We start from the raw sequence: 12,736 nt of genomic DNA, 5'->3' as shown, positions 1-12,736 counted from the left end.
CTGCCGATACTTGGAGAGTGTGAACAGACGAAGGGTTCGCTGCCTACACTTGGAGAGTGTGAATAGCCGAAGGGTTTGCTGCCTGCACTTGGAGAGTGTGAATAGCCGAAGGGTTTGCTGCCTGCACTTGGAGAGTGTGAATAGCCGAAGGGTTCACTGCCTACACTTGGAGAGTGTGAATAGCCGAAGGGTTCGCTGCCTACACTTAGAGAGTGTGAATAGCCGAAGGGTTCTCTGCCCACACTAGGAAAGTGTGAAAGGACGACGGTTCTCTGCCGACACTGGGGATTGTGTGAAAGGACGGACGGTTCTCTGCCAACACTGGGGATTGTGTAAAAGGACAACGGTTCTGTGCCGCACCGGGTAGTGGTGAAAAGAGTGTGTTGTAAAGGCTTCACCGCCTTGTTGTGGGTGCAAAAGGAGAGTCACTATTGGTATTAGTGCAATACTCAGACGGTGCCTCTGGGGAGTGGATATAGGTCTGGTTTTAGACCGAACCACTATAAATTTGGTGTCATTTACTTTACTATTTTTATATTTTCACATTTAATTTTTTAGTTTTAAAAACTATGTGGTTGAAAAACATTTTCTACAAAACTTAAAAGAAATAATTTTAATTCGGTTCAACATATTTTTAAAAAGAGGGCTTAAAATTTTTAAACTACCAATTCCCCCCCCCCCCCCCTTCTTGGTATCCTTGGGACATTAACTTAGGCTTAACAACCTAATTACTAGACTCAACAGTGTTGAAGAATTGGAGTGAAGAAAAATAAGAGATTTTAGCTATTTAACTAACATCGTCTGGATCATCTAAGATAATAGTTTAATTGTCCAGGATGATCAGGTGTAATAAATTCATCCATTCGATCGGTCAAAAAAGTACAATTGTATTGTTCAGGATGGTATGATATCATCCAGGATGATTAGACACAGGCGATCATCCTATATGATTATTAACTAAGGGATCGTTCAAGATGAAAACATGGATCATCTTGAGCGATAAGCAATAAAGTATCAACCTAATAATATTCAAATTGTCCAACCATTTCTTCCATATGGATTATACATGATGAAATGAGAATCATCCAATATGATATATAATGATTGACTCAAATCAGCCATTGGATGTGAGGTGAGCAGTGATTGGAAAATCTATTAAGATCGTACATGACGATGTGGATCAACCTGGATGATCTGAGTAAAAAAATTAATTTTTAGGAGATGGAATGGAATGATGAGGAGCATTTAAAAACAAAAATAATATAATATAAAAATCGAACAAAAACCAATCATAAATCAAAACAAAAGACATAATTTTTTTAATGAATCAATCAACTCTAGTAAATGATAAATTTCCCTTATTAATGTATTGAAACTTAGTAAGAAATGAATCAACAATGTTAAAATCTAAAAAAGGTAAAAAATTGATCTTGTTAACCATAGCTCAGACTCCTTATAGGTTTAAAATCTTTTCAAAACAATCATTTACTATAACTCAAGCTTATAAGTTTATGTTTTGATGATAATAAATATTGTGGCTCACTTTCTGCCATCTACCTGTATTTGCAATATATTCTTCTTTCTATGTTTACTAACATTTCAGGATAACAGTGCACCTTATAAGGCTCAAGCTTTAGCAGAACATGTTCTATTTGTATTCTTCATTATTATATTTCTTGGCTTGTAAGGGTGTTTGCTTGCTTGTAACCATGCTCACTTATTTCTATTTTAGAGTTCTATATTTTTACCACATCGTCCGAGATGATCCAAACATCATCCTGGATGATCAATTGAAATTAAAAACCCTAATTAGGGCATCATGGTTAAGGCAGCCATCTTCAAGCACATCGTCCTGGATGATATTCATATCGGCCGGGATGATAGTCTTAGAAAGAATCAGCCGCCATATCTATTTAGGTATTCTTTATTTTTGGACATCATCCAGGGCATCGTCCTGGACGATGCAACACAATTGTGCCTAAATTAATCTAGTAATTAAGAAAATTAATTAAAGTTTGATTGCAAGATCACATCATTCGGGATGATCACAAGATCATCTGAGACGATTGCTTGGATGATTGACAATGTCAAACTTCTATTCAGGGCGATGTTCAGGATGATTTTTCTCATATTTAAACTAATCAGCTTGGAAGATCGTGATATCGGCTTGGACGATATGGCCTAAAAACTTCTAATCATCCCAAACTGAATAGGCTGATTGAGCGAAAGTTACTCTGATTAGCCAGGATAATATTCATATCATCCTGAATGATAATGTCAACAAGTTGCAATTAATAGCTTGAAAGTGAGAGACGAAAGGGTGGAGTTTTAGAGAGAGGGAGAAGATCCTTGGAGGGGGTTTTAAGGGAGTGTGGAGGGGGTTCCACACGGTTGCTCCGACGAGCTTGACCATCGGATTCAAGGCTCACCTTGAGGGACGTTTTGGGAAGAAGAAGATCTCTTTGGTGTCAAAGGGCCCGGCTACTCCACCGCACCGGGGAAGGTGGAAGTGATTTTATAAGGGCTTCTCCATCTAGCTATGGGGGTCAAATGAGAGACACTAAGTTTAGTGCAATACTCGAAGGGTGCCTCCAAGGAATGGACGTAAGTCATGTTAAGAGAGTTTCTATTTGCATGTTTTACATTCTTGCAACTTGTATTATTTTGATGATTACAAATATTATTATTTTATGATAGATATCTCCTAACACTTTTTAGAAGATTTATTTTTGCTCTAGTGTGTACTAACATTTCAGGAAAATCAACTCCAAACTATGAAGACTTCAAATCAAATTCAGCATCCAATCATTTGTAAATTAAAAGCTTTAAAAATGTTTTTGAATTGAGAGGGAGTGATTGTAATTGAGTGAATATTCACAACTAACACATATGGGGGAATAACTTTTGTGAACTGATCGTACGGGACTAACATAGTTCGAACGGGACGATCATGTCAATTAACCCTAAGAAGAGCAATGGATCAAACAGGCAATGAGAAAATTTTTTCTAAGTCCTAATCGTCCAGGAAGAATTTAATATTCATCCCGGGACGAACGCCTCTGGTTTCTCACGTTGCACTGTTCGTCCAGACGAAATTTACCATTCATCTATGGACAAAACTCTCTATTTAAAATCATACATGATGATATTAAACCTTCGTCTCTAGACAAAACTCTCAGTATAAAATCATCCAGGATGAAACTTATTCGTCCCAGGATGAACCAAACCAACTTACCACAATTGGTTACGTCCTGTAGGGATTTGGAAACTAACCTATGGAATAATCGTTTCGTACAGGACGAACCTAGTTCGTACGGGATGATGATCATGTACGAACATATTCGTACCAATATACTTTAGGATCATTTCCTACACTTTAAGTAAAATCGTCCAAGACGATCCACGATCGTACGGGATGATCCACTGCGTACAGAATTAAAAATTTGCAATTTTTGGGCAGTTTTTCTTGTCTTTCCTATATATAGTCCAAATTAGACTGCCACCAAATCTTTTTGGTCATTGATCTTCATGCCTATTGAAAGAAGACTCAAGGAGAGAGTGAGAGAGAGAGCATTCAAAGAAGGATTTCTTCCACAGGAGCGTGAAGGCTATGCTTGGTGTTCAAAGGTAAGATTTCCTACTTGTGAATTAAGATTACTTCACTCTTTTCTTTCTTCCTTCTAGATTCTTTGTGAGGAGATCAGTCAAGGAGATCGGGTTCTCTGCCCATACTAGGAGAGTGTGAAAGGACAAAGGGTTCTATGCCCACACTAGGAGAGTGTGAAAGGATGAAGGGTTCTCTGCCCACACTAGGAGAGTGTGAAAGGACGGATGATTCTCTACCAACACTGGGGATAATGTAAAAGGATGATGGTTATCTTCCGCACCGGGTAGTGATGAAAAGAGTGTTTGTAAAGGCTTCTCCGCCTTGCTGTGAGTGCAAAAGGAGAGACACTATTGATATTTGTACAATACTCAGAGGGTGCCTCTAGGGAGTGAATGTAGGTCTGATTTAGACTAAAGCATTATAAATCTTCTGTCGTTTATTTTTACTTTTTTTTTATTTTCCACATTTTACTGTTTAAAAAGTTTTGGTTGAAAAACTTTTTTATAAAAATTCACTAAAGTTATTTTTGGTTCAACTCATCCAAAAGAGGGCTAATTTTTAACTACCAATTCACCCCCCCCCCCCCCCCCCCTCTTGATAGCCGTGGGACATTAACTTAGGTTTAACAACCTATTCACTAGACTCAACAAATCAAGGTTTGACCGAACCACTATAAATCTTATGTGTTCTTTCCATTATTATTTTTGCATTTATTTTTCGCACTTTGATTTTCTTTATGGTGAATCTTGGTTTTAGATGTGATTGTGTTTGTAGTTTAAAAAGTTTTAATATCTAATTTCCCCTGCTCTTGGTTAGCCTTGGGACTAGTTTATAAGGGCTTAACATCCCTAACAAACTTTCAAGTGTCTTTAGTGCACTTTCAAGTATTATCAAAGTAGGATTCATAAAATGAGTTTTTGAAAAACTTTTGAATTTTTATCCATGGCTAAGTTTTATAATCATAATATTATAGAAGGTTATTCAATCACCAGACCACCTTTACTTGAAAATATTACTTTTGATTTTTAGAAAATTCGTATGTTTATTTTCTTGCCGTCTATTAATTTTTTGATGTGGCAAATGATTTTAACTGGTTATTCTGTACCGTCACGTATTATAGATGAAATTAAAACTGTTTTTCCTTTTAATCAATGGAGTATAGAAGAATAAATCAATGCTCAATTGAATGCTAAATCATTAAACTATTTTTTCTGTGTTTTAAATTCTAATGATTTTATGTTTGTATCCACGTGCTCTACTGACAAGAAAATTTGGGATAAATTACACACTATATACGAAGGCACTAGTGAAATCAAGCAATAGAGATTAAATATGTTAATGCATGATTATGAATTATTTTGCATGAAATCTTATGAGTCGATCTTAAACATATATACTAGGTTTATTCAAATTATGACATCATTGCTTTCTTTAGGTAAATAATTTTCAAACTTTGAGAAAGTCAATAAAATTCTGCATTGTTTACTTGACAAATTTGATGATAAAGTTGTTGCTATTTGTGAATTAAAAAATTTGAATGAATATTCTATTGATAAGTTGATTGGCTCGCTCATTGCCTACGAGTAAAGTTTGGGTCAAAGACTTTTTGATGCATGTGAGATTATAGTGATAAACGCTAAAGACTCGAAGAAAAGTGGCTTAGTTGGTGACGGAAGCGATGACTTATCAAGCAAATTAAAAACCTCACCAAAGTATAAGCATCAACAAAAGTGAAATAAAGGTAAAAATGGCAAGAATGTTAAGATCTCTTTTGATGTTGTTTGCTTTGGATGTAGGAAGCCTGGACACATGAAAGATCAATGCCCTAATTTGAGAACTCTCCTACAAAAAAAAGGGCAAAGCTAAGAAAATTGTAGAAACGATAAATAATGAAAAGCAAAAAATCTCTTATGCAGACCTAGCTTTTGAATCATCAGATCAGGAGCAAGATGATGTTTAAATCATTGTTTGTGTGTTTATTTTTTTGTGTATGCATGTTTTGTTCATTTTTTGTGTTTTTTCTTTAGATTTATTTTTTTATTCTTTTTTCTTTTTCTTTTTCGATAAATTTTTAATTTGTCTTTACTTTTCTTTTTGTGAAGTTCTCTCTGATCAACACACACATTTACCTTTCTAAAAATGAAAAACCTACCTTCTATTTTTCTTGAATTCTTATGTAAGTTGTGGTTGACTTCTTTAAAAATAGTCAAAGGAAAAAAACTCATGATTTTATCTCTCTGTCTCTTTTCTTAAAGAGGTCATTTTATTTTTGATTCAAAATCTTCATCATACTTTAAATTGGATTTTAAAAATGATCTTTTTCATCTCCCTATATTTTATTTGTAGCATAGGAATCTTTTGTAAGTTGTTGAATCTAACTCATAATTTTCTTAATCAAGTAGTTCATTTTGTCAATAGTATGGGTTTGCTTTAGTTTTTAAAATATAAGAAAGGAAATATATTTTGATTGAAATTAAATAAAAAAAGTGGCCAATAATAGTGCGTATGCGTTGTGAATACATTCCTTACTAAGTTTAAGAATATTTAATTCTTTTTGGTTGAAACATATTTCTGAATTTCTAACATTTTTTACGTTATGCGTTGTAAATACATTCCTTACTAAGTTTTTAAATAAAATCAACAGGTAACATTCTCATTTTAAGAATATTTAATTCTTTTTCTTTTCACTAGATCAGGGATTATATTGTTTTTTATTTATTTGTTTATGCCCCTCCGTTTTTTGATAATATTAAAGGGGGAGAATGTACTAGTATATTTGTATCTATTTTCTTCTTTTAAAAAATAAAAATAACAAAAAAATTATCTTCCCCTATTTTTAAATTTTTATTCTAGTGAGGGTGAGATTAGGAGAAAATGTTTTTAATTTTGCAAATTCAATCAGTAATATTTGTCATCAAAAAAGGAGAGATTATTGCAACTCAAGCTTATAAGTTTATGTTTTCATGATAACAAATATCGTGGCTCACTTTCTACTGTCTACCTGTATTTGTAATATATTCATCTTTATATGTTTATTAACAATTCAGGATAATAGTGCACCTTATAAGGCTTAAGCTTTAGCATAACATTTTTTATTTGTATTTTTCATTATTGTATTTCTTGGCTTGTAATGATATTTTCTTGCTTGTAACATTGCTCACTTATTTCTGTTTTAGAATTCTTTGTTTTTACCACATCATCCAAAATGATCCAAACATCGGCCTGGACGATCAGCTGAAAATAGAACACCTAATTAGGGCATCCTAATTAAGGCAGGTGTCTTCAAGCACATCATCATGGATGATATTCATATCGACCGGGATGATAGGCTCAAAACAGAAAGAATCAGTTGCCAGATCTATTAAGGTATTCTTTATTTTTGGACATCGCCCACGACATCATCATGGATGATGCAACACAATTATACCTAAATTAATCTGGTAATTAAGAAAATTAATTAAGATTTGATTGCACGATCACATCATTTGGGATGATCGCAGGATCGTCTGGGATGATTGCTTGGATGATTGACATCATCCAACTTCTATTCAGGATGATGTTCAGGATGATTTTCTTTATATTTGAACTAATCGGCCAGGATGATCATGATATCAGCCTGGACGATATGGCCTAAAATCTTCTTATCATCCCAAATCGACCCAGAAGATTGAGCAAAAGTTACTTTTATCGGCCAAGATGATATTTATATCGTCCTGGATGATAAATTGGCAAGTTACAATTAATGAGCTCATTTGGAGCTCTTCTATTTAAGCTTTGATAAGGGACTTTCTAAGTGTCTTTAGCATCCATTGAAGTTTCATTCTTCTGGAGAAAACTTGAAGTGAGAGCTTGAAAAGGAGAGATGAATGGGTGGAGTTTGAGAAAGATAGAGAAGATCCTTGGAGGGGGTTTCAAGGGAGTGTGGAGGGGGTTTCACACGGTTGCTCTAGTGAGCTTGAAAATTAATACCATTAGATTCAAGGCTCATCTTGATGAAAGTTTTGGAAAGAAGAAGATCTCTTTGGTGTCAAAGGGCCCGGCTACTCTGCTGCACTAGGGAAGATGGAAGCAATTTTTTAAGGGCTTCTCTGCCTAGCTATGGGGGCTAAATGAGAGACACTAAGTTTAGTGCAATACTCAAAGGGTGCCTCCGAGGAGTGGACGTAGGTCAAGGTTTGACCGAACCACTATAAATCTAGTGTGTTCTTTCCTTTATTATTTCTGCATTTATTTTCCGCATTTTAATTTTCTTTGTGGTGAATCTTGGTTTTGGATGTGAATGTATTTTTAGTTAAAGAAGTTTTAATATCCAATTCTCCCTCCTCTTGGTTAGCCTTGGGACTAGTTTATATGGGCTTAACATCTCTAATGAACTTTCAAGTTCCTTTAATGCACTTTCTTCATCTAATTCAAAAAATAAAACAAAAAGAAAAGTGATATATTCAAACTTTATTTTAGAAAAAAATATCTGATAGAATAATATTGCAAAGTAATCAACCAAAGTCATAATTTTCAAAAATTAAGTATTTGAAGATATTAAGTGACACATGAATTTTTCTAAGATTTAAATATTTGAAAGGGAAGGAAGCTTATTTTTATGGGCTCATTTTGTGCCTCTTTTATAATTATCTAACATACTTTATGAACCTTACATTTTTGATATATTTTGATGTATCTTATAATTACTTGGCAGTCATTGTGCATCTTTTCATTTTTCTTTTGGACTCATTTTGTGCCTCTTCTCAATTTTTGCAAGTTAGCTTCTTTCAAAAACTTTAATGACTCTCCATTGTAAGATTATCCTTCAGATATAAGAAAAGAAAACTCATTCTCTAATATAAGGAAGAATAAACTATAAATCAAAATTATATCCATATAATAAATACAACAACTTGATCGAAAAAACTTGAAAGTAATTTATTGACTTTGAGTATTATTCATATGAGATAGATTACTATAAAAAGATAGAAATATCTCAATTTCAAAGTCCAACTTCTAATTTGAATTAGATTTCACTTCAAAAAGAAAAATACACCACTAAAGGAGTTAGAGGATAAGAGACAATCAACGATGTTTCTTCCCTTAACTTATTTAAGGAAGTCAATAACTGCTTATATATTTTTAAAATCAAAAGTAAGGTAAAATGTCTTTTAAAGAAATTAAAATCAGTAGTGATCATTATTCTGATTCTTAAAAAAATTTGAAGGAAAAAATAACAGAAAAATGAAAACATAAACTAAAATACATAATTAGAAATATACAAGCAAATAAAACAAAATCAAAAATATCAAAAAATAGAAAGCATCAATTTCAAGCATTAATATCTATTACACCTAATCTGTTTCTTAAGATGCTGAAAGTTTCAATTGCCAGTGGTTTTATAAAAATATCAGCAAGTGGTTTAAGTGGCTATATTATGTAGCTCTATGTCTCCTTTAGTAATATGATCCTTAATAAAGTGATGTCTTATGTCAATGTGTTTAGTCCTAGAGTGTTGGATTAGGTTTTTTGAAATGTAGATGGAACTAGTGCTATCGCATAGGATTGAAATTATGCCAACATTTAATCCTAAATCTAGAATTTATTACTTTAATCAAAGGATATGAGCCACATAACTTCTTAAGGATATGTATTGAGCTTCAGCGATGGACAAGGCAACTGAGTTCTATTTTTTATTAGACTAGGAGACTAAAGATTATCCTATAAATTAAAAAGTTCTAGAAGTACTTTTCCTGTCAATTTGGTATCCTGCAAAATCTAAATCAGTATATCCTATGATTTTAAAAGAGTTGTTATGTATAGGATACCAAATTCCTATGTCTTGGGCCCCTAAGAATACCTAAGTTTTCTATTAACAATAGTCAGGTGGGACTTTTTTGGATAAGCTTGAAATCTAGCATAGAGATAAACATTGAACATAATATCAAGTATGCTAGCAATCAAGTAAAGAAGTGATCCAATTATTTCTCTATAATTCTTTTGATCAATAGATTTTCCATTTGAATCCTTATCTAACTAAACAATGGAACTTATGGGAGTGTTGATTGTCTTAGCTTTTTCCATTTCATATTTCTTAAGGATGCCCTTAATATATTTTGATTGACTTAGAAAAGTTCCACCATCCTTCTATCTTATGCTAAAACCCAAAAAAGTAAGTCAATTCTCCTATTATACTCATATAAAATTCCTTACTCGTTATTTTTTAGAATTCATCACATAATTTTTCATCATAAGATCTAAATAGAATATCATCAACATGAATTTGGACAATGAGTAGGTCATCTCCTATCTTTTTTAGAAACAGGATGGTGTCTACGCTCCTCTTAGAAAAAGTTATTCCTAGTAGGAAAGTTCTTAGACTTTTGTATCATACCATGGGTACTTGTTTTAGTCTATATAATTCCATTTTTTAATTTAAACACATGATTACGAAATTTTTAGATTTCAAAACTTGGGGGTAGTTCAATATACACATCTTCTTTTATCACCCCATTTAGAAAGGCACACTTGATATCATTTTGGTACTGTTTGAATCCCTTAAAATAAGCAAAGGCTAGTAGTACTATAGTAGCTTACAATCTAACTACAGGAGTAAAAGTCTCTTCAAAAGTAATCTTTTCTATTTGATTATACCCCTTAGCGATAAATCTTGCCTTATTCCTTACCAATACTCCAGAATCATTCATTTTATTTTTAAAAACTCATTTAGTTCTAACCACACTTTGGTCCTAAGTTTTTTCAACTAGCTCTCAAACATCATTCCTTATATGATGGAACTCAAACTACCATGGTTGACGGCTTCAAGATGGAATCTAGTGTGGTAGTCCTTGATGTTGATGATGTAATTTTTATGTTAAGGAAATTGATAAGCAAAGAATTAAAAGTATTAATGGAGTGGGATCTCAGTATAAATATTTGGAGTCATCTCCCAAGGATGATGTTCCTAAGATAATTTCAACTTCTTCTTGTCTTATTGATAGTAATAAGGAGATAAGATTGTCTAGTGTTAAACAAAAAACACTAAACAACTTAAATTCTTAGGAAAAGGAAAATTGATTTTCCTAGGAAAAGGAAAATTGATCTGAAGGTTATTGAGGTTGACACTTTTAATATTATCTCTAGATGATGGATATTATGGCTTGGCTAGGGGAAGGAGCTTTTAAGAGGAAAGCTTTGAATTATTTCAGAACAGTGGTTATGAAAAAAGACATTTGCATCATTTGTTTAGTTGAATATGAATCTAATGATGCAGATTTGGTTATTCTGATCTTCTTGATTCAAGAAGATCGTAAGCATATATTTGAAGTCTTGATTCTTAAATATTGTTGGAAATTTCAGTTTTTAGCTGCATTAGACGGAAGGTGCAGAAATTTATCTCTAATCTGAAGCTAGATGGGAAATATTTTGCTACAAAGGATGTTGATGAAGATTCATTAGGAGCTATTACAGTTGTAGGTGATGTTATTTTTGCTTTTATATTAGTTGTGTGTTGTTTTTTTGTTTTAATTATAAGTTTTTTTGCTTTTTTGGAATTATTGTAATGATATATAGGATTCTCACTAGTTGTCATTTTTTATCTTTTGGGAGCTCTGGAATACTAACCAACCTTTTAGGGTCTTTAAATATTTGGTTTCCCCATCATCTAAAGGGTTTAAAATTGAAATTAGTACATCACATATCCATTATGATAGTTTTGAAGGGCTTGTTTAGCGGTTTGCTTTCTAGTTTATAATAGTTACTTTTCCTATTTCTAATGATATTTGCATCCTTTCAAAAAAAACATCATTCCTTATAAATTGATTTGGTTCTTCTTACATGGCTAGGATCCGAAATTCATTAGATAGGTCTTGATTTAGGTTGGTGGGTTAAGTCATTGAAATGAAGGCAAAGTGATTTACCTCTTTTCAAAGTCCATGCCTAATTCTAGCACCTTCAAATGGGTCTTCTAAGATCAGTTTTTTAAGATGACTTGAAGAATATCATCATTGTCTAGGCAAAGCAATTTCATATTCTACACTTTCCTCCAGATCTGTAGATTATAATACTTGGGTGGCTTCTACAACCTCCTCTTCTTTTATCCTAAACCCTCCAAAATTATTAGATTTATCAAATACAATATGAGTTGTCTCCTCAACAACTAGTGTTCTTTTATTGAAGACTATAGGATTTCCCAACACTTGAGAAACCTAGGAACACTCCATCACATTTTGAGTCAAACATTCCTAGTTGAGACTTCACATTATTTAGAAAGAACACTTTATTTCTAAAAACATGGAGGTGAGAGATGTTGGGTGTCCTACCCTTCAGAATTTCATATGGTGTCTTATTCAATTTGGATCTAACATTCACTCTATTCAGAACATAACAGTATTCACCATTTCTACCAAAATGTATTTTGGAAGTGTGAATTCAGCAAACATGGCTCTAACAGCTTCTATGAGGGTCTTGTTCTTTATTTTAGTTATCCGTTCTACTGAGGGGTTATAGGAGTTGAAAAGTTATTTACCACTTCAGCCCAAAAGTATTTTTGAAAAATCTTTTTGATCTTTTTAAATAGTTTAAAATAAAATAATAACCCTTGATGCGAAAGAAAAATAATTTTCATGATAATAAAATAATTAGATTTTTCAATCACAGAATAAATCACAGAAAAGTGCAGAAATAAAATATGGTAAATGTAATAAAAAAGAACTCACCAAATTTTATAATGGTTCGGTTAAATCTGACTTACATCCATTCCTTGGAGACTCCCTCTCCAAATATTGTACTAAACTGAAGTGACTCTCCTTTTGCTCTCATAGTAAGGCGGAGATGCCCTTATAAAATCTTTCCACTTACACATTGAGGGAGAAAATCTTGAATCCTTTTACTCCCTCATGGAGTAGGCAGGATACCTAAAAACCTTTTTCACCCACCTGGTGAAGGCAGAGAATCCGACAATCCTTTTACTCCCTCTCATAGTAGGCAGAGAACCTAGATGTTCTAGAGCCACCTAGGAACCAGAGGAGCAACTCGAGGAAGATGATGAACACCTTGCTTAGAGAAACCTTTGTGATTCCCTCACAAGGTTCTCTCTCTCTCTCAAGTTCTCCCTCTTCCTTCTCTAAGCTCTCTCTTAGATCAACTCTA

The sequence above is a fragment of the Dendrobium catenatum genome, unplaced genomic scaffold (genome assembly GCF_001605985.2).
Source record: "Dendrobium catenatum unplaced genomic scaffold, ASM160598v2 fragScaff_scaffold_1390, whole genome shotgun sequence".
NCBI lineage: Eukaryota > Viridiplantae > Streptophyta > Magnoliopsida > Asparagales > Orchidaceae > Dendrobium > Dendrobium catenatum.
Note: the sequence above shows the minus strand (reverse complement) of the source record.